This window comes from Pan troglodytes, chromosome 22 (genome assembly GCF_028858775.2).
Source record: "Pan troglodytes isolate AG18354 chromosome 22, NHGRI_mPanTro3-v2.0_pri, whole genome shotgun sequence".
Lineage (NCBI taxonomy): Eukaryota > Metazoa > Chordata > Mammalia > Primates > Hominidae > Pan > Pan troglodytes.
In genome coordinates, this window is record NC_072420.2 from 2,534,013 (window position 1) to 2,561,409 (window position 27,397).

At 42.2% G+C, this 27,397-nt stretch overlaps 1 long non-coding RNA gene across 3 annotated transcripts in view; it reads right to left on the minus strand.

Moving 5' to 3' along the window:
* Positions 1 to 27,397, minus strand: part of LOC107972548 (uncharacterized) — a 79,495-nt gene that overhangs the window by 27,084 nt on the left and 25,014 nt on the right. Inside the window, exons 3-5 of one of the 3 annotated variants that reach the window (XR_010154482.1) lie at positions 14,376 to 14,456; positions 12,059 to 12,223; positions 9,054 to 9,913 (exon numbers count right to left, since the gene is read on the minus strand). The exons of the other annotated variants lie outside the window; for them this stretch is intronic. This is a non-coding gene — a long non-coding RNA (uncharacterized LOC107972548). Of the gene's footprint in view, positions 1 to 9,053; positions 9,914 to 12,058; positions 12,224 to 14,375; positions 14,457 to 27,397 lie in introns of those variants that run through there. 3 annotated transcript variants of the gene reach the window in all.

Genomic DNA, 27,397 nt, shown 5'->3' on the forward strand with positions numbered 1-27,397 from the left:
GGTTACTTCTTAACTACTTTATTCTTTTGATACTATTGTAAATTGAATTGTTTTCAGAGTTTTCTTCTCAGATTATTCATGTTACTACATAAAATGCAGTTTGTTTTTGTGTGTTGATTATGTATGCTACTACTCAGCTGAATTTATTAGTTGTAATATTTTTTGTGTGGAATCTTAAAGATTTTCCAAATATAAGAATATATTTTCTGTACACACTTTGATGCAGTTTATTTCATTGTCTTTTTTAATTTCTCTGAATGAAACTTCTAATACAGTGTTGAATAAAAGTGGCTGGCAAGAGCAGATATTCACTCTGTCTTCTGAGCTTAGAGGAAATACTTTTGATCTATTCCTCTGGAATATGTTGTTTGCTGTGGGTTTTTATATGTGAATTTTACAATGCTGGTTTCCTTTTATTCCTAATTTATTGTTTTTATTATAAAATATTTTGAATTTTGTAAAATACGTTATCTGTATTAATGAGAGAATACTTTTTAAAAATTTTGACAATGTGGAATATGCATTGATTAATTTTCATATGCTTAAACTTTTGTTAAGAAAGGCTAGCTAAGTGAACCAGTGAGACTGGAAAAAGAATAAAGAAATCTATACTGGTTGTGATCAATTATTTGTAAACACCACTGCACTGAAACCACCCATATGCTGAAACTTCCTTTCATTCCAATAATAAACTCCCCTTGGTCATGGGTTGTAATCTTGCTAGTATGCTGCTGAATGTAGTTAGCTAGGTTGTTGCTGACTAGTTTTGCATCCGTGTTCATAACGCATATTAGTCTATGGGTTTTTGTAGTATCTCTGTCTGGCTTCGGTATGAGCTAATGGTGGCTTCATGGAATAAGTTTGGAACTGCTCTCTTCAGGCTTTTGGTGGACTTTGGAAAGGATTTTTGTTCTATAAATGCTTGATCTAAATCACTAGTGAAGCCAACAAAATAAGGGCTTTTCTTTATGAAGAGGCTTTTAATTACTGATTCCATTTCCTTAGTAGTTTTGTATCTATTCAGATTTTGTATTTCTTTGTAATCAAGTCTTGTATACCCAGGAATCTGCCCACTTTATCTAGGTTTTCCAATTTATCATCCTATCATAGTTCACAGTACACTTTTTAAAATATTTTAATTCTTTGAATTAGTAGCAATGTCCCACTTTCATTTCTCATTTTAGTATGTGAATATGCTGTTAATTTTTTTTGCATGTAGCTGAAAGTTTGCCAATTGTTAATTTTTTGAAGAAGTGAGAATGAACTTTTGGTTTTTTGGAATTCTGTGGTTTGTATAATCTCCATTGCATTTATCTCTGCTAAAAGCTTTAATATTTTCTTCTTTGTCTTTGCTTTGCATCTAATTTGGTGTTATTTTTCTAATTTACTAGGTGATAAAGTTATTATTTATTTGAAATCTTTGTTCTTTTTAAACGTATTTTAGCTGCAAACTTTACATCTTAGCATTCTTTTTGCTGTTTCCCTTAACTTTTGATGTGTTTTGTTTTCATTTTTCTTCCTCTGTAAGTATGTTCCTACTTCCTCTGTGATTTCTTCTTTTACTTATTTGTTGTTTAAGGGTATGTTGTTTAATTTATACAGTTTTGTAAACTTTCTAACGTTTCTTCTGTTATTGATTTAATTTGAGATCTACTATACAGCCCATCGTGGGGAATTCCCCATGTGCATTTGAGAAAAGTGTATAGTCTCTTTTGTTGGATGGAGTATATTGTATATATCTGTTAGATCAATTTGGTTCATTGAGTTAGTCAAGTCCTCTATTTCCTAATTTATCATCTATCTCATTTTTCTATTCATTACTCAGAGTGGAGTATTAACATCTTCAACTATTATTTTAGAACCGCCTTTTTGCCCCTTTAATTCTGTCAACTTATGCTTTCTATATCTAAATGTTTTATTATTAGGTATGGGTTTAAACTATTTCTATCTTCCTGCCAAATGGACAATCTATGACTATATAATGTCTTATTGTCTCTTTTAAGTTTTTAAGTCTATTTTGTCTGCTATTAACGTAGTCATTCCCAGTCTCTTTTTCATACTATTGGTATAAAATAATTATTTTCTTCCTTTTTTTTTATAACCCTCAAGTCCTGTGGAAGGCTAAGAGCAGCATTACTTAATTTAAAAAACAGATAAATCTTAAATCAATAGTTTAATATTTGTAAAAGCATTTAAATGGAAATGAGCTACGCAGTCTACCAGGAACAAAGGATATCAGTTGGCTCTAAGAATAATCATGTCAAAAAGCTCCAGGAGGAAAAGCTGCTGGGAATTAGGACTGTGATAACAGTCTTTGGGATCAAGAAGGAAATGGGGAATTGGGGATGCTCAGGATCAGGTACATGCTTAGCAAAAGACCCAGAAAACCCTAAGCGCTCACCTCTGCATTTTAAACTCTGCACAAGTAGAAAGTAGAGGCACAAGGAGAGTTGTAACTTTATGCTGATTGGTAAAGGCATGCTCCAACACACATACATAGATCTCAGGTGAGAAAATCAGATATTTATGTTTAGTGAGAGTTAAAAAATCTGGAGTCTTACTTTCCAATTAAGGTTTAGTGAAAATATTTGGGGAGACTTGCATTGATCAATTCATCCTGAGGTCAAGAAAATCTTGATTTTGGCATTTGGAGCCTCCAGTAAAGGACTAGCCTCCTCCCAGAGGTGTTCTTTGGGCTTTTGGACTCAGTGACACACTACTGGTTACACTGATTTGAAAGTCAGCTAAGAGCCTGCTGCAGAACTCCTGCCAAACTCAGTTTCACCCATAGAGGGCTAGAGCATCCCCAACTGCTAGAGATTTTATGCCTCCTTCTATCCTCTGAAGCAAAGCTGCTGTCTCTGTGGGGCCCCCAATTTACTGAGCATTTCCTATATGACTGGTCCTGGTTCATAGATGAGTCAGGGAAGGTGAAACCTCATGATGTCCACTGTGCCGCTGTGGCTGTTTAATCTGTGCCAGTCATACAGAACCTGAAATGAGTGGTTGCTCCTCTCAAAGGTCAGAACTCAGGGTTTGTGGTAATTGCACATATTCTATCTGTTTGGTTATCTACAATGGAAACTGTAGACTGTCTGAATGTCTTTTGGGTTGCAAACCGGAAGCAATCTCAGATGCTGATCTAACTGGATCACTCATCTAGAAGTCCATGGTAAGGGTTTGTTTTCTAGAGAGTGACAACAATCAAGCTGCAGATTGAACCTAAATCTGTGTCTAACGCAGAGTCTAATACTGCAAGCCAGACTTGGGGTTGCTGGTGAAAGTTGGCCTATTTGTCTCATGGTTGAAAAATTCCTACACCATACCTAGCAGAATAACCAGAAGTGGACTTTTGGCCCACTTCTTGAGATATCAGTCACCACTCTTGACATCTTCAGCATAACAGTATGCCGACTCCATCCATACCATGTGTCCCTTGAAGCTAATCTGTGCCATCTTTTAGGCTTTTGAGACCAACTGAGCTCTGACTTCGTGGCATTTTTCACCACACGTACTAAAACAAGCCAACTCTATGATGTTCCCTCCTTTTCCACACATGTTGGTTAGATAATGTGTTGATTAGGTATGGTTTATTTTCTCTTCCTGATTGCCTCCAAGATAAGGATGAAATGTTTGGGGGATCTAGGAATCTATTTCACAAACTTGGAATTTCGTGCTAATAATTCCTGGGTGAAATGTGACTTTCTTTCCCATAACTGCAATTCTAGGCAAGCCTGGCTTTTGTATCCTCTGAGTTGCATCTCAGCCTAGTAGCAGTTATGGGACTCCAACTTAGTTCCAGCTAAGTTTTATGTAAATATCCTTGTCTCTATTTTACCTGGCTCTAGTAGATAAAGTGTCTAGAAAAAAGTAGAGGGCGACTAGAATAAAGATGAGATTATAGGTACCGGAATGAGACACACTGATTCTGTGGAAGTAGTGGGAGAACAACCTGGAACCTGGGGTATGAACAACACAGACCTCGGAAGCTACGGGAAACGGTGGGACATTAACAACTTTTTTTCTTTCTGAACAACCCCTGGTGCAGCCCACAGAAAGGTCTGGAAATATATTAGTTAGATCAGACGGTAAGACAGAGGCTGTGGATTCATCTCCTTTTGCCCCCACATTACTCTTAAGAATCCCTTGAGACTATTCTATCTCTCCGTGATGTAGGCATGGAACTCTAGTGGGCAGTGTGCACTCTCGGTGCCCATAGTTCCAGGCCACAGTTTTTCAGATGATGGACAACAATTGCTTTTTCCTGAAGAGACTTAGTACCCTGTGGCTGAGCTTAAGCGGGACTCTAGACAGCATTGATTGCATTTTCTTCTTCCTCTATGAACTGGGATTTCTCCTTCTGTTTTTCTACTGCTTAGAGGTGAATCTGTATTTGTCAATATTTAGGTAAATCAGAGACATAAATCAGGTAAGGAACCCTAGACACTGCTTCTAGGCTAGCTGGACTCTTGCCTATTTCCCTTCTCACTTTATGAGATCAATTATATTGGCACAGGTTGATACCCTTAGATAGTGTCTCTCAGGAGCAATTAGAGAAGCATACTTCTAGAGAAGCTGGTAGGACAGGGCAGGACGGCCAATGAGGATCAAAGTTTCTGTCCAAATTTTTGAGCCTAGCTGTGTGTGGCCGACGAATCCAGGAAAGATCCCAGATCCCTGGAAGGGACTGTTAAGAGAGGATCCATTAGATTAGAATGCTAGGGTGGGTGTACATCCGTCGCCTTCTGAGTGGGATTTTCAGGGTTAAGTCTGTGGTAGGGCTGCAGAGAAATGCTATCCTGGGAAAGCCTCTGATCGAGTGCATCATAGGTGGCTCCAGCACAAGGAGAAGTCCTCTATTTGAGGAACATTATACGTGTGTGGATGTGTCTGTGTTCTTCTTCAGCAGAGCCCCACTGACTGAATGATTGTTTGAGAATTATGAGTAAAGAGCCCTATATTATTTTGAATTTAGTAAATATTGGAAGAGAAACAAACAATATTATCTACTTTCAAATTGAATAATAGCATGAGCAATTTCCAGGAAAATGTCACAGGAGGAAAGTCCAGGGCCTTGCTCATCCCTGGAAACCTTGAAAATCCTGATGCAACCTGTAGGGTTAAACTTATCAACACTTAATTTTTTGCCATATAGATTTATCTTTATAAAAAATATTTTCATTGGACCTTTATTTTGATATATGCCATGAAGAATAAATCATTTATTTCCTTTGTGATAAGAACATCACATTTTTACACCTCATGTATAAATGATGCCATCACCCATGTACTTTTTATTGCTATGGCCTGAAAGTTTATGTCCCCTTTCAAATTCATATGTGTATAATTTTAGGCGTGAGGCCTTTGGGAAAGTGGTGAAGCCAAGAGTTCTTCATCTTCATGAATGGAATCAGTGCTCTTTCAAAGGAAGTTAAAGGGAATGCCCTTGTCCCGTGTGCGAGATGGTACCATCTATGGGGAATAGGGCTCTCACCATATACTAAATTTGCTGCTGCCTTGATCTTGCACTTTCCAGACTCCATAACTGTGAAAAATACATTTCTCTTATTTATCCTTTACCCAGTCTAAGGTATTTTGTTATAACAGCCAAGATGCACTATGACACTTTCTTAGGCACTTTGGTTTATTTCTGAATTTTTAGTTTCAGTGATCCATGAGTTTTTTAATCAATCAAGATTTTACACAGGGCTTGCCAGTGTTTTTTTTTTTTTTTTTTTCAGAGTTTTCTTGTCTATTCTTGTTTGCGTTTTCATCTATATAATATTTTATAGTAACGTGTACTTGCAATATTTAATGTTACCTGTATAGGAACAAAATTGAATTTATAAATAACTTTAAGGACAATTGATGTTGATAATATTGAGTTTTTCTGCCTAAGAATATAATACAAATTGTCTATTTGCTTATGTCTACATTCATATATTTCATAAACTTTCTGTGGTTTTTCCATATTCCGTAGACACTTTTGTAATATTTATTCCTAGTTTATTCTGCTAAAAAGTAATTTGAGACACAATGAAATTGCAAAGTGTTTATTTGAGTAAGAGCAATTGATAAATTATAAAATATCAGACGGAAAGATATTGAGTGCTTCATTGACAGTGTGAGAAGCAAGTATTTATTTGAAAAATGTAGAAACAAAGAAATCATTTGATTGGTGGTAGCACAACTTTTTTTATTGTTTTGTGTTTGTCTGTTTACCTTGTTGGACAGTTTCTATTTATATAAGGTTGTTGGCTACTTCTGATTGGTTGAGCTTCATTTCTCTTTTTTAAATATGCAGCTACAAGAAATAATTTAAGTTTTGTTTGTATTTGCAAATCAAGCAAGGTTGAGATCACTTATGAGACCTAACTAATTTTGTCTGCTCTGAGATTATTGAGACATGATCTCCATTTTAATTTCCTTTAACAAATTTTCTGTACTTTTACTTTCCATACAAACTGTAACTTATAAATTATTATTGTTATACATATGTTGGCCCATGTTGTGTATGCTTTGAAGACATGTCCTGCATTCAAACTCATCTGTATTATGTTATTATTGAATTTGCCCCATTTATCGGAATTATAAACTGCAATCCCCCAACTACAAGAGGTATGAGCTCTGATGAGATAAGAGTAAAGATGAATCAGAAGTGAAAACAGTCCTCCAACCCACACATGCAGTAAAAACAAATTTCACATGAATACAATGAGTAATTATCTAAAATTTAAAGTACCCTGAAAACATTAATGTTTATCTCATTATTATGTAATATGGAAATTACAAGACAAAAAAATCCAAAGACTTACTGTTTAAATATAATTGAAGCTTTTTATATGATGAAGTGGTCCATAATTTAAATGTAAAAAGCCAATAGGAAATATATGAAATAAAATAAAATTATATGTAAAAGTGACAATGCCTGTATTAGATTTAACAATATCTTACAATAAAATAAGTTGAAACCTACAAAATGGAAGAAAGTTTAAAATTAGGCAGATATTATCAGCCCAGTGAAGAATAAATACATATGTCAATAAGCATTTAATGTATTTTGTCTTAGATTTTATATGAAATAATAAAAAGTAAGCAAACCAATAGCATGGTAGTTTCACCCTGATTGATTCAAACAGAAAAAATATTAACATTTCTCCATGAGAAGTTGGATTCATGGATTGGACTCATGCTGCATTCAAGGCACTTTAGCCAGGATCCAACACTCATTGCCAAGAGTCAGCAGGCTAGAAGTTTGCTTTTAAGACGTTCCCCGGCCTGTGACCAAGACACTTTTTCCTGACTACTTCTTCAACTCTGACATAGGTTTTGCTGATATAAATGCAAACCCGGCTCTATACCTACCAAGTATCTACTTGGCTAGAGCTGCAAATGGAGCATTTAGGCACTAGGCAAGAGCTCTTCCCACGTTTCCAAGCAGACTTTCTAGAATTTCCCAAAAATACTGACATTGTCTTTCAGACCACATCTCCCAAAGAGAATCAGAGAGGCAGTCTGGAAGCCATTTAGAATCTCCAGCCTCCAACCTAGTAACAACGGACTTGGATAAAAAGATGCAACCTACTGACCTCAAAGACACCAGCCCAGATTCTGGGCATTGAATTCCTGCCTCCCCATGAAAGATCTCAACTGAGTCATATCAAAGCCCACACTCTTCTTCAACGTTCACCTTCCAGACACGCTCCAAAACAGCCCCTCAGAATTGTCTTGAGATGAAACAAAAGGTAATGAAGGTACCGGTTTGGAATGCCTGCCTCATTCCTCACTCCTGAAAAGTCTACACCTGCTGGTTAGAACTCTCATACCTTAGGGAGCCCGGGCTCTCAGAGTGCATCCTCTAAAAGGACCTCCTGGCCTTTCCCTCCTTGGAGGAGAGTGCCCAAGAATAATAGGGAATACAAGGCCTCCACTCTCACATGACTTGATTGACTGATGAACTGATGTCGGAGGAGGAAACATATGTAGGGAACAGCCTGGGTCTTGTGAATCCCTGTTTCCCCAAGTATGATGCCTGTGCAAATGGAGGGAGAATCCTCAAGTATTATTGGGTGGTAGACAGACACTGCCTAATAAAATTAAGTAAATGTAAGGTGACTTGAAGGGGAATTTATCATATGTCATATACAAAATTTTAGTTGGTCAACTTTATTTAAAAACAGTCACAATTTGTAAGGGCATTCAAATATAAATTTAATAGGGAGCTATGAAAATTATCTGCACTTGCTATGTAAATGATTGAGTTAGGGGTAACTATCTGAAGTTCATGAGCTTGATATCTGCTACTTAATTTCATAAGACATTTACTTGCAAATGGTTGCCATTTTTGCTCTCACTATATGAAAATTTTTTCTTGCAAAGAGCATTCCTATGAAAGAAAAACTAAAAATTTTGCCAATTTCGGCTATTAAAACGATAAAACTGGTTTGTTTGTTATTCTTAACCAAATGCTCTTACAGATGACACATAGTACCCATGCTTTGATTGTTTTTTGTTTTTTTTTTCACCTTAGGTCAATTGCCTTTCATTTTATTCATCAAACTGTATTTACTGTAGATGGACATTGCAGTTGTCATGTGCCCTATGGATTTGTACTTTGTTAGAAATAAGAATTCTCAGGCCGAGTATATTGGCTTACGCCTGTAATCCCAGCAATTTGGGTAGCCGAAGCAGGTGGATCACCTGAGGACATGAGTTCAAGACTAGCCTGGTCAACATGGTGAAACCCCATCTCTCTACTATTTACAGTTCACATTGTACCTTGCAATGAATATACATTTTATCCAAAAAGCCTAAAAAATAATGAAATTGGGGTGGGAATGGCTGGAAGTATAGGTGAAACAAAAATGACACATGACTAGTAGCTGTTAAAGCTGGGTGACTGGTCTGTTATCCTTTTTTTTTTGTATTGTGTATACATTTTTAATGTTCTGTAATAAAACACTTGTAGAAAATGACAAAGTTTATCTACACTTAGCTCTTAAGGTCTTGGTTACCTTTGGGAAGGGGAAAGTGTCAAGGGCATGAGCAAATCTGATTCTTACATACACAAGTGTATTTATTTAGTAATAATTCATCAAGCATTCCATAAATATTTTGTTCCTATATTGCTGTATGCATGTTATTCATCAATAAATATTTAAATAGTACATATTTGCATAACAATCCTAAATTAATATTTTAGAATAATAGTAATGTTTTGTTTTGTTTTAAAGTGGGGCGTGTTCACTCAGGACATCATCAGGTGTATATTAATGTTCCAAGATATTTATTTACATTTTAACTTTTGGAAGAGTCCCCTAGGTCTTTTAATTTTTACCTCAGTACAGTAAGTAGCATGGTTTTAACTTTTTGGAATGCAGCTTTGTTTTCAGAAAGGTTCTCCCCGAAGAATGATGCTCACCCAGGCCAGCGCACACAGCACAGTGACCCGTGCACAGGATGCACTGAGCACACACGGCACTGGGTGAACCAGGAACAGAAGGAGAAGCCAGCCTGGGTCTGCAAAATATACTTTGCAGGAAAAGCAGGTAAAATTGAAAGGTCACAATTCAGCAGCATATGTTTTTACATTCATTTGAGAAATCATTTCTAACAAAAGCTGCTCATTAAAGCCATGGTTTTCTGGCTTGCCTACACATTGTAATCACCTGCACAACTTTCAACCGTATTTTTTTCAGATCCAGCTCCAAGGATTCTGATTGAGTTGTGCGGTTACAACTTGGGTTTAAGGGATTTTGAAAGTTTTCCTCCCCGCAGGTGATTCTCTTGTGCCAGGGGTAAGAAGCGCTGGATAGGGGTGAGGGATGCTTTAGCTGTGAGAGATAGCCATGTACACTTCAGGATTTGCCCCATCACATATCTGGAGTTCGGGGTCTTAGAAAATATTCTTGCCCTGTTAAAAATTAAAGGATGGCTTCAATACATACTTAGCTAGTTGGCTACGTTGCAGAAAAAGAAAATGCCTTTCCAGAGATCAGTTTTTTGAGTCAGAGTTTTGTTCTGTCAGTGAGGCTGGAGTGCAGTGGTGTGATCATGGCTCACTGCAGCCTTGACCTCCCAGGCTCAGGTGATCCTCCAGCTCCAGCCTTCTGAGTAGCTGGGACTGAAGGCATACACCAGGCATGGCTAATTTTTCAATTTTTTTTTTTTTTTTTTTTTGTGGAGATGGCTTTCTCTATGCTGCCTGGGCTAGTCTCAAACTCCTGGCCTCAAATGATCCACCTACATCAGTCTCCCAAAGAGTTCAACCTACAGGCACAGGCAAGCATGCCTGGTGTATTTATTAAAATGTAGCTACTAGAATATTTAAAATTCACATGTGCCTCACATATTATTTCTTAGAGAATTGCCTCATTTTTGAAATCTCAGGCTGCCTGCTCTAAAACCTGGGTGTGCCAGGAAAGTAAAAAATCTGAAATTTTAAAATAATTGTCATTATATTGCTTCCATGTATGAATAACACATATATATTTTTCATAAATACAAATAATCTTACACACAAATGAAAATGCAAGTATTTTACATGCAGGGCCAGTGTCCAGTGCATGAAGGAAGCCCTGCCAGAAAAGGATCCAGGAAAAACCTATAATTCTTGCTTTATTCAATCCAGTGTCAAATCACATATGTCACTGAGGGGGCGTGGTGGGGAATTGAACTATATCCAATCATGGGTTCTGGAGTGCAAATTATCTAATCAGGTGCACAGCTGGAGAAGAATGGGCAGATTTTTGGATCTAGGGATGCCTTTGCCTGTCTCTCCACTCAGAGCTCAGGACACTAGAGCCACCTCAACGCAATCGCCTGTTTTTTAGTTGTTTTAACACTCCAAAAGAGAATTAGTTTTCTCATGCATTTTCCAAATGTGTGGCAAGAAGAGCCTCAAATCTACCACCCTGTTACCCCAGCCTAACTCTGGCTTGCAGTCAGAGTTTAAATTTCCAGTTCTTTCCTGACACTTACCAACACTAACTAACCTTGTGTAACTCACAACATTATCAACTGTTCTTTATTGTACATTTTAGACACAGTATTTTAATTCTGCATTTTTTCAAAAAGCAGTGGATGACACTTAAAAAAATATTTTTCATTTGTAAACATTTTACAGGACATGAAAGCAGATAATAATCCCCTGACAATCCACAGTAAAAAAAAAGAAAAGAAAAGAAAAGAAAATATTTGTGCCCCTTTCTTTAATCTTCCCTTGGCACAGACACCTCATCAGAATGTCTTTGGGTTGAGGTTTCATTTCGGAAACCTCACAGGGCAATACATCCTCAGCCATCCTGTGTTATTTTCTTGGTTTTGGGTTTCAAAACTGCTTGAGAATCCCCAAGATACCAACACTGGCCATGACTCTTGAAGTGTCTAGTAAATAGCATCCCTTGTGTCATCTCCTCTCAGGGAACAGCCCAAAGTATGGGAATGCAGCCTCTTTTTGGAGTGGTTGGATGCACTATACCTGGAAGGAATCTCCAGGTATACCTTTGCGTTAAAAGCAAACCCCTTAGGACATTAAGAATTTCTTACCCCAATGCTTAGTTTCCATTCCTTAGAGACACACTGCAGGCCAGGCAACTGGATGCTGATATTGAGGAAAAAATGTCCTCAGATTGGTGAAGGGAGAGAAAATATTTCAAAGGACAAAGAAATCCAACCTAGTGAGGCAGTGCAAAAACCTGCAAAGTAAAATGCACCTCAGAGACACAGTGGAGCAGGGTGTAGCAGCTCCTGGGAGGACGCTCATGACCCACTTCACTGAACCAGATGGGAGCAGGGAAAATATCCCAAGTAATAGAATGGCTTGACTTGACCCTTGGGTCAGATATGTCTGTGTTTCAATCAGCATTGTCACCTTCTAATTTTGTCACCTTGAAAATATGATTGTATTTATTTTAACTTCACTTTTTCATTAACTGTAAATTATGTTTTATCAGTAGAGCTTCAAAGGTATGAGAATATTTATAAAGCACATTAAGTTGGTGAATTTTGAATAAAATTAAGTAGTAATATATTTCATTTGTTAAAAATTGTTACTTACCTATTTCTTCAGCAGAATGAGTGTAGTGTGTCTCCCAGGTCTGTTTTTTATTTGTTTGAGAGGTGATTTCAAGCAGAATCTCACAGCTTACTGTTGGAAATGCTATCAGTTGTAAAGATAGGGATAGCCTCTCTTCCACTACGGTGGTAGGAATTGAATACATATCTGCAAGCACATGAGGTAGATTAATTGTCAAATTACATAAATTTATCACATAAGTTATTCTTTTTTTCAAAACAGAGAACTTGTGAAAGTGAATAACTCTATTCCATATGCTGCCATCTGGGTGTTTGAGGGTAATGTTAAGTTTTAGGAGCTGGGACTTTGCACCTCCTGAAGTGTTCACATATGATTAATTGTTTACTAAATGATTTGTTATGAACATAATTAAATTACATGTTTATTTTCTGAAAGGGATAGATACTTTGGCTTTTCTTGATGAATTATAAGATATAAGCCCCTTAAAATGTTTTTATTTTATTTTATTCTGTTATTTTTTAGATGTAGTTTCACTCTTGTTGCCCAGGCTGGCGTGCAATGGCAAGACATCTGCTCACTGTAAACTCCACCTCCTGGGTTCAAGCGAATCTCCTGCCTCGGCCTCCCGAGTAGCTGGGATTACAGGCATACAACACCACACCTGGCTAATTTTGTATTTTTAGTAGAGACGGGGTTTCTTCATGTTGGTCAGGCTGGTCTCAAACTCCTGATCTCAGGTCATCTGCCCGCCTAGGCCTCCCAAAATGCAGGGATTACAGGCATGAGTCACCATGCCTGGCTGTAATTTCCTCTCTTTTATACCTTAGATTTGAATAATTTTTGCTGGATTCTTCAAACATGAAGTATTTTTTGAATTGAAAACTAACTGAATGACTAACTGGTAAGTGGAAAGAGCCTTTGTCACTGCCAGAAGATATAGAGCCTTGGTAAGCTGGAAGTTCACAGGCAGATGCAGTTGAGGTTGAGATAGAAGAAATGTTGGGAGATTCTTCTTAGAATGGAATTGTTATTGTCCTCAAACTGTTTCTAGACTTGGTCTAAGAAGTTACCTAAGAAGTATTGGAACAAAGAAAAAGTACAAATGATTAGATCTTTGAGGATCTCAAAGGTTAGGTGGAAAAGGGCCTTATTTCATAGGGAGGAGAAAACAAGTTTACAAAGAAGGTTGGAAAGGAAGCACAAGATGGAGGGTAGCAAAATCTGATCCCAGATAAGAATGTTTCACCTTGAAGTCAGCCTGTTCTTAGGAGGGGTATGTATAAATAAGGGTTGTAGGTTTGCTGAAGCTGTGGGTGAGTCAAAGTTCAGGGGCTGGTTGGAAGAAGAGAAACAAGCAAAGTTTCTGTAAAGAGTATGTTATTTTGACCACTGAAGACTAAATTACTGAATGGTTGTTCATTTTTAAAAATGGGAATTTGCAATTTGTGTCCATTTTTGTGATAGGTTAAAAAAACAGCGGGGAGCATCCTCAAAGTCATCAGGGGAAGCACGTTTCTCTTCACTAAGCTGTTCTTTGAGAATGCAAAGAATGGGGGAATTTCTTTAAATATAGCTATTTCCAGGATTACCTTCACCTACAACTGTTCCTTGCCCTAGACATCTCTTCCATTTGGCTGTTTCTGAGTTACATTTTTATAATAAAGTAGTGTATATAATTACAGTTATTTGTTGAGGTTTTCTTTTTAGTAATTCTATCAAATTATTTAACTTGAAAAGGGGTTTATGCTAGTCTTAGATTTATAGGAGGTAGCTCAGAAGTGTAGATGGGCTGCAGGGATGTGTAACTCTCCTCTACAGTGAGACAGGTGATGTGGGACTGAGCCCTGAATTTCTGGGGTCTATGCGAACTCTAAGTTGTGTCAGAATTAAATTTTGGGGCAACAAATGGGTGTTGGAGAATCAGTGGGTTTTCAGGGAACTTTCTACATTTAGGATCAAAAGCATTGTAAAAAGAAAGACAATGTGGGGGCCTCTGCTGGAGAGAGACTCCAGGTGTCTCGGGGAAGGTAGGCTCTGCTCTGCACACAGGCTGCTACACCATGCACTGCCCTGTGGTTCCACGCATCCTCCCATGGTAAAAAGGACCGACGACTCTGAGGGAAGAAGTTCTGAGAACAGATGCCTTCTACCCTCCTGCCAACCTGAGGCCACCACATGTTTTTCACCCACTGAACATATGCACCACATGTTGATGTGGTCAAGCCCCTCCCAGCACAGGGCTTCAGCATCAAGATTATTGCCCATGCTACCTATCCTCATAGACTTTCCCACCAAAAACCCACACATGTGCCTAAAAGACCCCTGGCATATGCTGTACCTCAGACACGGAATCTGCAGGGGCAACCTGGTTTTTTCACCATCCCAGATTTCTGTGCCACCTGATCATAATCTCGTCTTCCTGCATGGACATAAAAATAAGTCAGAGCAAAGTTTCACCTGGGGCAGTATCTGTAGCATGAACCAGTCCTTCCACCAACCCTGTACTGTCTCCCAATTGTGGGTTCTTAATAACACCTTCCCCTCTTTTACCTTTTAGTTCACCTCAAACCTTTTTTTTACGTGCACTCAGTGTGTCCAAGCCACCCCTTAGTTGCCTGAATCCAGCACCTACTAAAATCCAGATGTCCAGTAGTTCAAGACCATGGGCCTAGACCATGTTTTTACAGAAGGAAATACAAATTAGAAATGAGAGGCTCTATTCTCCCATTTGAAAATTTAAAAAGATATTTTTTCTTTTCCCTTTTCTTAAACAATGTAATTTAGAAAACTTTTTTATTAATTTTTTGAGACGGAATCTTACTCTTTTGCTTAGTCTGAAGTGAAATGGCATAATCATAGCTCACTATAACCTTAACTTCTTGGGTTTGAGCAGTCCTCCTGCATCAACCTCTTAATTACTTAGGACTATAGGCATGCACCTCCAGGCCTGGCTAACTTTATTTATTTATTTATTTTTTCAAGACAGTGTCTTGCTCTGTGGGCCAGGCTAGAGTGTAGTGGCATGATCTTAGCTCAATGCAACCTCCGCCTCCCAGGTTCAAGCAATTCTCTTGCTTCAACCTTTTGAGTAGCTGGCATTACAGGCGCACAGCACTATGCCTGGCTAATTTTTTATTGTTATTATTTTTAGGAGAGAAAGGGTTTCACCATTTTGGCCAGGCTGGTCTCGAACCCCTGACCTCATTATCCACCTGCCTCCGACTCCCAAAGTGCTGGTATTACAAGCGTGAACCACCATGCCCAGCCACATTTATTTTATTTATTTTTTTATGGTGACAGAATTTCACCATGTTGCGTGTACTGGACTCAAACATTTGGCTTCAAGAGATCCTCCTGCCTTGGCCTCCCCAAATGTTGGGATTACAGGCATGAACCACCGTGCCTGGCCTGGAAAACTTTTATATGTATCTTTTTTTCTCTGCTTCTTTGAAATATAAGCAAATCATTTTAACAGCTAAATAAGCCTTTTGCCACTCTTCATGATACAGAATTGTCTTTGTCTAAGACCTGGAAACTATTGTTTTGTTTTTTAATTTGGCAAAGATTTATTGATTTTTTATTTTCAGTCTTTTGAAGTAGGCACAGCTCAGTACAGTGGCTCATGTTTTTAATCCCAGTGTTTTGGGAGGCTGAGATGAGAGAATTGCTTGGGCCCAGGAGTTTGAGACCAGCCTGGGCAGCATAATGAGTCTCCTTCTTTATCAAAAATTAAAATCAACTAGCAGGGCATGGTGGCACAGGAGGCTGAGGTGAGAGAATCATTTGAGCCCAAGAGTTTGAAGCTGCAATGAGCCATGATCACAGCACTCTACCACTGTACTCCAGCTTGGGTAACAGACGGAGACCCTGTCTCTAAATAAATAAGTAAATAAAGAAAAGTGTTTTTCCATACATAAAAATAAGTAAATAAACAGATAAATAAAATAGACATGGATTTGCTGAGAATAAAGCTAATTACAAGATAACAGAAAAGTGAGCACCAAAGATGGGATTCACCCTAGCAAATGATTCCAGCCTATTAGGACACTCACAGAATTTTCCCTGCAGCATGACCGACTTGAAAGTAGAATGTCATCATGTCAGGCTGTACCAGCGTTGGAAGACTAAACACTGTGGGGAAGAACCTCCCTTATGGAATATTATCAACAGGTGAGAGCCCAGCTCCTGCCCTGATGGGCTACAGAAATGAGTTCCTGAGATAACACATTGCAGAAACATGCATAGAGTAGTTTAACCTTTTTGGTGTGTAACCCTTTCACCATTTTCCTGCGAAATCCTCCCTAGTAATAGTGTTAGCTTTTAAGTTTTGAGGGTCCGATAGGACTGAAGCTGCATGCTGCAGGAGATACCTGGGGCAGGAAACTAACACAAACTGCAGCCACAGGCATAAATACTCATGGTCTAATGTAGAGTGAAAACAATACAAAAGTCTTTACTGTTATTCGCACAAGTGTGTAAAGAGAGACTTTCCACATAACCAACTTGCCACTGAGACTAATGAAGGCCAGATTCCATGGCAACAAGACTATGAGTTACTAATGGGAAGGCCTTAGGACAAAGCCCAGAGATTTTTCATATTTGAGTCTGGGTCCTGGGTCTGTCCCGGTCTTCTCGGCTTTCTGTCTGTAGAGACCCCTATGTGGCTGCTCTCAGCACAGCCCAGTGCTGGCTGTGTTTGCTGGTTTAGTGCACCTGCTTTTTTTCCAAAAAGAGGGAGGAGTTGGCCACATCAAACTGAATGATGAAGCTCCTCATCAATCTGAATGCAGCTTTGTAAATGTGCCTAGAAACCACACAAAGAAAAGTCTGTGATCTGCCTTGCTTTGACCGTATGTGACACCTCCATTAGAAATTCTGCTTTTCTCTGCACTCCAGCCTGGGTAACAGAGTGAGACTTCATGATAAATAAAAAAGAAAGAGAGAGAGAAGGAAAGAAAGAAAGAGAGAGATGGAAAGAAAGAAAGAGAAAGAAAAAGAAAGAAAGAAGAAAGAAAGAAAGAAAGAAAAGAAAAGAGAAGAAAGGAAAAAAGAAAAGAAGAAAGGAAAAAAGAAAAGAAAAGAAATTCTGCTCTTCACATTAGGCACATAAGGAGAATCTGTATAAATCTCCATGAAGGAAGGAAACCAGAGGAGAAGTTAAAGTCTTGGAATTCACATCTGAGTACACAGATTCGTTCTCCAACCCTCTTCTTTTTATTCTGTCAACTATGGCCTAGGTATGAACATGACAGGTACACAAGAGTTCCAACACCCGACAATCTACTTCAGTCCAAGAAGAGTGCCCTCCCTCTTGCTCCCCATCCAACTCATGGTACTAAGAAGTGGTGTGGGACTGCCCAGATGAGTTGACAAGAGAGGCTGGCGTGGAGGGGCCTGTCCTGGGCTGCCCTGTGTTATTTGTAGGTGCACCCGGCCAATAGCCAGGGACATCAGTGATCAGGGCTCAGTTGACATCTGTGTTATCAGATAAGACTTTTACCTTGAGCCTTTGTAAGGCTGAAACTCAGAAATTTCAGGGCACAATGAAAGAGCATCTCACTCTCTTGAGCAACCCTCACCAACAGAGGTGGATACAGAGCTGTCTCAAGAATGTGGATTCCTGGTTTCTTAACTGCTGTTGGGTTCTGACACCAAGAAAGTGTGTTAAACTCTTCAAGGTTCCATCTACTGGGCCCCATGTTTCTGTAAGAGATACTGAAAGGCCCCACTATGCTACTGATTGCTCAGTCTCCTCTTCCATGTCAACTCTTTATTTGTACACAATTATGCAAACACAACTTCCCCTTAATTCCCTGGAAAGACCTAAATGCAACCTGGGTAACCCAGTAAAAGTCACTGTATTCAAGGCTTCCCCAGCCTCCTAACATGCACAGTGGTGATGATGCTAACATCTACTTCCTAGGGAATGTATTAGGTGTATATAAGATAAGACATAAAAATAATGATGTAGTGTCACCTGTAGATAATGCACACACTTAGAGATGGAAGCATTAGGAGAATAGGTGGGAGATAGCATGGGCCACAACTCAAACAGTCCTGGTGTCTGGCAGGGTGATCTCGGGAATATCACTTCTCCACTGGGCCTCATTTTCATTCTGCTCCAGTATGAAGTTGAAATTAAATGTAGATACTGTCCTCTGGCATTCATATATTTTAGCTGTGCGTCCCCACCCAAAACTCATTGTGTATTATAACCCCTAGGTGTTAAGGGAAAACCTGAGGGGAGATGATTGGATTATGGGGACGGGTTCTCCTCATACTGTTCTTGTGATAGTGAGTTCTCACGAGATCTGATAGTTTCATAAGCATCTGGTACATCCCCTGCTCTCACTCATTTCACTTGTCAGCCACTGTAATTGGAAGGTTTCTGAGGTGCCCCCCCAATTATGTGGAACTGTGAGTCAATTAAACTTCTTTTCTTTATAAGTTACCCAGTCTCAGGTACTCCATCATTGCAGTATGAGAAGGATCTAATACAGGAATTCAACTTTCTAGTGCTTTCTCTTTATATTTAGAATCATATCCATGTGCCTTATCACGTCTATGACAGAGGAAGTCTTCACAAAGTCTCCCAGTACTAGGTATTGAGTGACTCAGTTTTTTATTGAATAAAATGGAATATTTCCTGATGCCAGTACTATGGCCCTTCGGTTTTGAGGAAAATATCATCTTGTAGGGTGGCTAACAAGGAGATAGGAGTTCAAATCAAATTTGTTTTGTCATACTGGCTTTAAGGCACTGATTAGAAAAGGCCTAATAGGTGGGTTCTGTAGGGGATTGCTGGAAGGAAAGTAGGAATATGGAAAGTCATGAGACATACACAGTCATCTCTTCTTGTTTCCTCACAGGTCACATACAAATTCAGGGAGAGTTAGTATGAAGCACACAATGGAAATTTGGGCTCCAACATCTGCAAACTGATGCTTTATGGACTTCAGTTGGCCATATTGGTTCCAACAATTTCAGCCAATGTTTAAAAAACTTATAGCAGTTAAAATTTTAGTGTTTCAACAAGCCATTTCCTATCTTTCATTCTGAAGATCGATTTTTTAAGTCTTTTTTTTTAACAGTATAGGGGGTACAAATTCAGCTTCTGTCCAATGAAATACAGAAAAGGATATCACTTTTGTATTAGTTCAGGCTGCTATACCAAAGAACCATAGATAGGCAGCATATAGACAACAGGACTTAATTTCTCATACCTCCAGAGGTTCAAATTTGAGATCAGGGTGTCAGCATGGTTGAGATCTGGTGATGACTCGCTTCTGAATTTCAGCCTGCACACTTCAGGTTTTACCCTCATTTTGCAGGAGGATGAGAGCCCTCTGCGGTTTCTTTTTTTTTTTTTTTTTCTTTTTTATTGATCATTCTTGGGTGTTTCTCGCAGAGGGGGATTTGGCAGGGTCACAGGACAATAGTGGAGGGAAGGTCAGCAGATAAACAAGTGAACAAAGTTCTCTGGTTTTCCTAGGCAGAGGACCCTGCGGCCTTCCGCAGTGTTTGTGTCCCTGGGTACTTGAGATTAAGGAGTGGTGATGACTCTTAACGAACATGCTGCCTTCAAGCATCTGTTTAACAAAGCACATCTTGCACCGCCCTTAATCCATTCAACCATGAGTGGATACAGCACATATTTCAGAGAGCACAGGGTTGGGGGTAAGGTCACAGATCAACAGGATCCCAAGGCAGAAGAATTTTTCTTAGTACAGAACAAAATGAAAAGTCTCCCATGTCTACCTCTTTCTACACAGACACAGCAACCATCCGATTTCTCAATCTTTTCCCCACCTTTCCCCACTTTCTATTCCACAAAACCGCCATTGTCTTCATGGCCCATTCTCAATGAGCTGTTGAGTACACCTCCCAGATGGGGTGGTGGCCGGGCAGAGGAGCTCCTCACTTCCCAGTAGGGGCGGCCGGGCAGAAGCGCCCCTCACCTCCCGGACGGGGCGGCTGGCTGGGCGGGGGGCTGACCCTCCCCACCTCCCTCCCGGACGGGGCGGCTGGCCGGGCGGGGGGCTGACCCCCCACCTCCCTCCGGGACAGGGTGGCTGGCCGGGCAGAGGGGCTCCTCACTTCCCAGTAGGGGCGGCCGGGCAGAGGCGCCCCTCACTTCCCTGACGGGGCGGCTGGCCCGGCGGGGGGCTGACCCCCCCACCTCCCTCCCGGAGGGGGCGGCTGGCCGGGCAGAGGGGCTCCTCACTTCCCGGTAGGGGCGGCCGGGCAGAGGCGCCCCTCACCTCCCGGACAGGGCAGCTGGCCGGGCGGGGGGCTGATCCCCCCACCTCCCTCCCGGACGGGGCGGCTGGCAGGGCGGGGGGCTGACCCCCCCACCTCCCTCCCGGACGGGGCGGCTGGCAGGGCGGGGGGCTGACCCCCCCACCTCCCTCCCGGACGGGGCGGCTGGCAGGGCGGGGGGCTGACCCCCCCACCTCCCTCCCGGACGGGGCGGCTGGCCGGGCGGGGGGCTGACCCCCCACCTCCCTCCCGGACGGGGCGGCTGGCCGGGCGGGGGGCTGACCCCCCCACCTCCCTCCCGGACGGGGCGGCTGGCCGGGCAGAGGGGCTCCTCACTTCCCAGAAGGGGCGGCCAGGCAGAGGCGCCCCTCACCTCCCAGATGGGGTGGCTGGCCAGGCGGGGGGCTAACCCCCCCACCTCCCTCCTGGACGGGGCGGCTGGCCGGGCTGGGATCTGACCCCCCACCTCCCTCCCGGACGGGGCGGCTGGCCGGGCGGGGGGCTGACCCCCCCACCTCCCTCCCAGACGGGGCGGCTGGCCAGGCGGGGGGCTGACCCCCCCACCTCCCTCCCGGACGGGGCGGCTGGCCGGGCAGAGGGGCTCCTCACTTCCCAGAAGGGGCGGCCGGGCAGAGGCGCCCCTCACCTCCCGGATGGGGCGGCTGGCCAGGCGGGGGGCTAACCCCCCCACATCCCTCCCGGATGGGGCGGCTGGCCGGGCCGGGGGCTGACCCCCCCACCTCCCTCCCAGACAGAGCGGCTGGCCAGGCAGAGGGGCTCCTCACTTCCCAGTAGGGGCAGCCGGGCAGAGGCGCCCCCCCACCTCCTGGACAGGGCGGCTGGCCGGGCAGGGGGCTGATCCCCCCACCTCCCTCCCGGACGGGGCGGCTGGCCGGGCAGGGGGCTGACCCCCCCACCTCCCTCCCGGACGGGGCGGCTGGCCGGGCAGAGGGGCTCCTCACTTCCCGGTAGGGGCGGCCGGGCAGAGGTGCCCCTCACCTCCCGGACGGGGCGGCTGGCCGGGCGGGGGGCTGACCCCCCCACCTCCCTCCCAGACGAGGAGGGAGGACGCTCCTCACTTCTCAGACGGGGTGGCTGCCAGACGGAGGGGCTCCTCACTTCTCAGACGGGGCGGTTGCCAGGCAGAGGGTCTCCTCACTTCTCAGACAGGGCGGCCGGGCAGAGACACTCCTCACATCCCGGACGGGGCGGCAGGGCAGAGGTGCTCCCCACATCTCAGACGATGGGCGGCCGGGCAGAGACGCTCCTCACTTCCCAGATGTGATGGCGGCCGGGAAGAGGCGCTCCTCACTTCCTAGATGGGATGGCGGCCGGGCAGAGATGCTCCTCACTTTCCAGACTGGGCAGCCAGGCAGAGGGGCTCCTCACATCCCAGACGATGGGCAGTCAGGCGGAGATGCTCCTCACTTCCTAGATGGGATGGCGGCTGGGCAGAGACGCTCCTCACTTTCCAGACTGGGCAGCCAGGCAGAGGGGCTCCTCACATCCCAGACGATGGGCGGTCAGGCGGAGACGCTCCTCACTTCCCAGACGCGGTGGCTGCCAGGCAGAGGCTGCAATCTCGGCACTTAGGGAGGCCAAGGCAGGCGGCTGGGAGGTGGTTGTAGCGAGCCGAGATCACGCCACTGCACTCCAGCCTGGGCGCCATTGAGCACTGAGTTAACGAGACTCCGTCTGCAATCCCGGCACCTCGGGAGGCCGAGGCTGGCGGATCACTCGTGGTTAGGAGCTGGAGACCAGCCCAGCCGACACATCGAAACCCCGTCTCCACCAAAAAAATACGAAAACCAGTCAGGCGTGGCAGCGCACGCCTGCAATCGCAGGCACTCGGCAGGCTGAGGCAGGAGAATCGGGCAGGGAGGTTGCAGTGAGCTGAGATGGCAGCAGTACCGTCCAGCTTCGGCTCGGCATCAGAGGGAGACCGTGGAAAGAGGGGAGAGGGGAGAGGGGAGAGGGGAGAGGGGAGAGGGGAGAGGGGAGAGGGGAGAGGGGAGAGGGAGCTCTATCTACCACACAGTCCTTCTCTGAATATGAGTCGGTCCCCAGCATTGGTTTCTTTTCTTTTTTTTTTTTTTTTTTTTTTTGCTATGAAGTCTCATTCTATCCCCCAGGCTGGAGTGCAGTGGTATAATCTCGGCTCACTACAACCACCACCTCCCAGGTTCAAGCGATTTTCCTCTGCGGTTTCTTGTATAAAGCCAGTAATCTCTATTATGAGGGTCCCACCCTAAGGGGTTAATTACATTCTACCTCCTTATAGCCGGGGGTTACAATTTTAACACAAATATAGAAGAAAAATTATAGTAACTTTCAAGTTTTTTTTCTTTCTTTCTTTCTTTCTTTTTTTTTTTTAGACACAGTTTCACTCTTGTATCCCAGGCTGGAGTGCAGTGGTGTGATCTCGGCTTATTGGAACCTTCGCCTCCCAGGTTCAATTGATTCTCCTGCCTCAGTCTCCCAAGTAGCTGGGATTACAGGCATACGCCACCACATCTGGCTCATTTTGTATTTTTAGAAGAGACGGTGGTTTCACCATGTTGTCCAGGTTGGTTTCAAACCCTTGACCTTAGGCGATCCACATGTCTCAGCATCCCAAAGTGCTGGGATTACAGGTGTGAGCCACCGCACCCTGTCAAGATTTTTTTAAAGCTCTAATTTTTCTCCTACTTGGTTTTTCTCGTTTGCGCCCTCGATCTTTCTCTCTGTCTCTTTTTGTGTAAACCTTTTTGTCTAATTCTGTCTATTGTATTCCTCAAACACAGGACGCAAGCTCCAATGCTATGAGATGCTCCATGTAGAGACCCACATAACAAAGGGTGAGGGGGTGCTCAGACGAGTAGAGAGAAAGAAAGTCAGGCTCTCTGTCCACACTAAACCCTGTCAATTTTCACATGAGTCAGCTTAAAGGCTCATGCTTTCCCAGTCCAGCTTCAGTTAAGACCACAGCCCCCAGTCTCATAAAAGACCTGAAGGCAGAGGTAGCCAGCTGAACTGTGTCCAGATTCTGGTCCACACAAATTATGAGATATTATATGTTGTTGAAAAGTGCTGAGTTTTAGGGCAATATTGTTCAGAAAGGAGCAGATATCTAACCTCATCTCCCAGGCCCTAGGATTCTCCACCCCTCTGCTTATCTCTTCCTCAGGCTGTCTGCAGCCAAACTAGTCCCTTTTTACCTCTGCCAAACTCACACCTATGAGTCTTTTCACTAAGGGTGGCTTCTCCCTGACACATGCTTGTGCAGATGCCTCCCTGCTGTCATCCTCATCATGGATTAAAAGTCACCTCAGTGAGGCCTGAGGTCCTCCCATGCAATAATTTTCCAGGTTTTCTTCTCAATAATCTACTTTATATTATAGTCCTTGCTCTTTTCTTTCACATATACTTGCTTTAGTGCTTTTGTCCAACGGTCCTCAGACTGTTTGGTCCTGGGTTGGGGGGTGCAGGCATGATGTAATAATTTTCTGTACCACATGTTGGACCCACCAGGGTAGCTGGCAAATGGTGAGTGCAAGGGAAAAAAGACTGGCTAAGTGATTATATGGGGGATCTCTAATATCCCTTCCTCTTTTGACCACATGATAATGTGGAGATCACTGATAACAACATGAGGTGTGTGACTCTTACTTGTTCCAGCTGCTCCAGCAAAGCTCAGTGGGCAGCAGAAACACAGCAGGCTGTAACCACCTCCTGGCCATCACTAACCCTACAGCCCCAAGCAGGAGCACTATGGAACAAATCTGATACCTTGATTTTTCTGTCCTCAAGGCACTGGTTCTTCAAGGTCCTAGGGGATAAAGTAGCAGGATCTGAAGGCCCCAAGTATAATGAGTGACCTAGGAATCCCGTTTTGCCCTCTCTTTGCCTCCAACTTTTGGGTTGTGCTATTTATCCATGAGATATCCTCCCCTTATCCAGTGAAATTATTTTCTACCACTTTCAAATGAGGACCTTAAGAACCCAACAGTAGCTGAGATTTTCCGTGGACTTCAGCCTCAGAGTCAAATGCTCTGGCACATTTAACTCTGTCTCATCTTCATCTACCCAAGATGCCTCTCAAGTGGCCATGCCTCCCTCTGATTTGAAAGATCTGCAGAGAGTGGGTGCATTTTTGCAGTCTCAGAGCAAGAATCCAGGCTGGCAGGCACTTATGAGTATGTGAAATCATCAACGTCACCCACTTCAGGCACCCTTATTTATGAGGAAGGAAACAGGCTTTCCTGTAGGCATTGTCTACATTACGCTGAGGTGGAGCATAGCTCATTTTACTTCCAGGTGCCCTCAGAGCTGGATGCAGAACCCCAGTCCTGTTATCTTGAAACTGACATGGAGAGGTTCCCATGTGAACAGAACCCTGAATCTGCTCATTTTCTGTGCTCCTGAATGTATAGCTACAGACTCTAATTTCGAAAACAAACCTGATAGGTGGGACGGAGCCAAGGCCTAGGAAGCTGGAGCCCTCTCTAATGCTCTGGAGCCTGCCCACCTCCTGAGATCTGGACCAGTCTCTGCCTCTTCTGGGGCCTCAGTTTCCCAATTGTAATGTAATGAGAAATTAAATGTAAAACTGCATAAACATATGCTCTGTGAGAATTTGGTGTCAGAGTTCTCAATACTGGATGATATTTTGGAGTGGGGTGGGTTTGGGAACCATGGGTTCTCAGGCCTCCTGTCATACCCAGTGCAGTAGGTGTAGAGCTCTGGACAGCCAGGTGTTCTTTCCTGAGCCAGCTGATTACAACACAATGGACCAAGGGCTCTGATCTTAAATATGGTTTCACAGGATACCCCACCTTCAGCCAGCACCTGCTCTGTGCTTCCCATATTTTGGGGAGCTGATGACAAACCCCATTATAGTGAGGAAGACCAAGAAACTAGACTTGTGGGCCTGGGGAAAAGAAAAAAACACTTCTATTTCTCCCAAACTGTAGAATCTCTTGTCAAATATTTAATTTTGATTATATCTGAGCTTGATAATACATTCATGTGTTAACAGCTGCTTAAATTTATTTTTTCTGTGAAGTGTGGGATAATGTCTTTGCCATATTTTAAATCAAATTCTAAAAGCTCTCTTTAGAGTGGATAAGTGAGCATCTTTGTAATATAAACTTCACATATTTGTTGCCAGTTTGTTCTTTATGTTTTTGTTAAAATGTTTTGTTTTATTCTGATTTGGATGTCTTTTGCTGTTTTGCTTTGTGACTATTTATTACTACAGTGTAACTTCTCCTCCAATTGACTGACAGGTTTGTACATTCTCAATAAAATATTTTCATAAAATCTTTGTAAAAATTGTGTAGTCAATTTTACATTACATAAACATAAAACAGTCAAGACTATCATGATGAAAAAGAAAGATTGAGGGCTTAAAAAGTAAAATACAACACAGCTAAAGTAGTCTGTAAAGGGAAATTTACAGCACTAAATCCCCACAAGAGAAAGCAGAAAAATGTCTAAAATTGACACCGTAACATCACAATTAAAAAAACTAGGGAAGCAAGAGCAAACAAATTCAAAAACTAGCAGAAGACAAGATTTAAGATCATAGCAGAACTGAAGGAGATAGAGACACAAAAAGCCCATCCAAAAAATCAATGAATCCAGGAGCTGGTTTTTTGAAAAGATCAAGAAAGTAAATAAACTTCTAGCCAAATAAGGAAGAAGAGAAGAATCAAATACATGCAATAGGAAATGATAAAGGGGATATAACCATTGATCCCACAGAAATAAAAAGTATCATTAGAGAATATTATAAATACCTCTTTGCAAATTAACTAGAAAATCTAGACGAAATGGATAAATTCCTGGTCACATATACTCTCCCAAGTGCAAACCAGTAAGAAGTCGAATCCCTGAATAGGCCAATAACAAGTTCTAAAATTGAGGCAGTAATTAGTAGCCTACCAACAAAAAGAAGTCCAGGACCAGACGGATTCACAGCCGAATTCTACCAAAGGTACAAAGAGGAGCTGGTACCATTCCTTCTGAAACTATTTCAAACAATAGAAAAAGAGGTACTCCTCCCTAATTCATTTTATGTGGCCAGCATCATCCTGAAACCAAAACCTGGCAAAGGCACAACAAAAAAAGAAAATTTCAGGCCCGTATCCCTGATGAACATCGATGTGAAAATCCTCAATAAAATACTGGCAAACTGAATCCAGCAGCACATCAAAGAGCTTATCCACCACGATCTAGTCAGCTTAATCCCTGGGATACAAAGCTGGTTCAACATATGCAAATCAATAAATAAAATCCATCACATAAACAGAACTAATGACAAAAACCACATGATTATCTCAATAGATGCAAAAAAGGCCTTCAATAAAATTCCACACCTCTTCATGGTAAAAACTCTCCATGAATTATGTATTGATGGAACCTATCTCAACACAATAAGAGTTATTTATGACAAATGCACAGATAATATCATACTGAATGGGCAAAAACTGGAAGCATTCCCTTTGAAAACCTGCACAAGACAAGAACACCCTTTCTCCCCACTCCTATTCATTATAGTATTGGAAGTTCTGGCAATCAGCCAAAGAAAGAAAGAAATAAAGCGTATTCAGATAGGAAGAGAGGAAGTCAAATTGTCTCTGTTTGCAGATGACATGATTGTATATCTAGAAAACCCTACCATCTCAGCCCAAAATTTCCTTAAATTGATAAGCAACTTCAGCAAAGTCTCAGGATACGAAATCAATGTTCAAAAATCACAAGCATTCCTATACGCAATAATAGGCAAACAGAGAGCCAAATCATGTGTTAACTCTCATTCACAATTACTACAAAGGGAATAAAATACCTAGGAATCCAACTTAAAAATGATGTAAAGGACCTCTTCAAGGAGAACTACAAACCACTGCTCAAGGAAATGAAAGAGGACACAAACAAACGGAAAACAATCCATGCTCATGGATAGGAAGAATCAATATTGTGAAAATGGCCATACTGCCCAAAGTAATTTATAAATTCATTGCTATCCCCATCAAGCTCCCGTTGACTTTCTTCACAGAATTAGAAAAAAAACTACTTCAAATTTCATATGGAACCAAAAAAGATCTTGCATAGACAAGA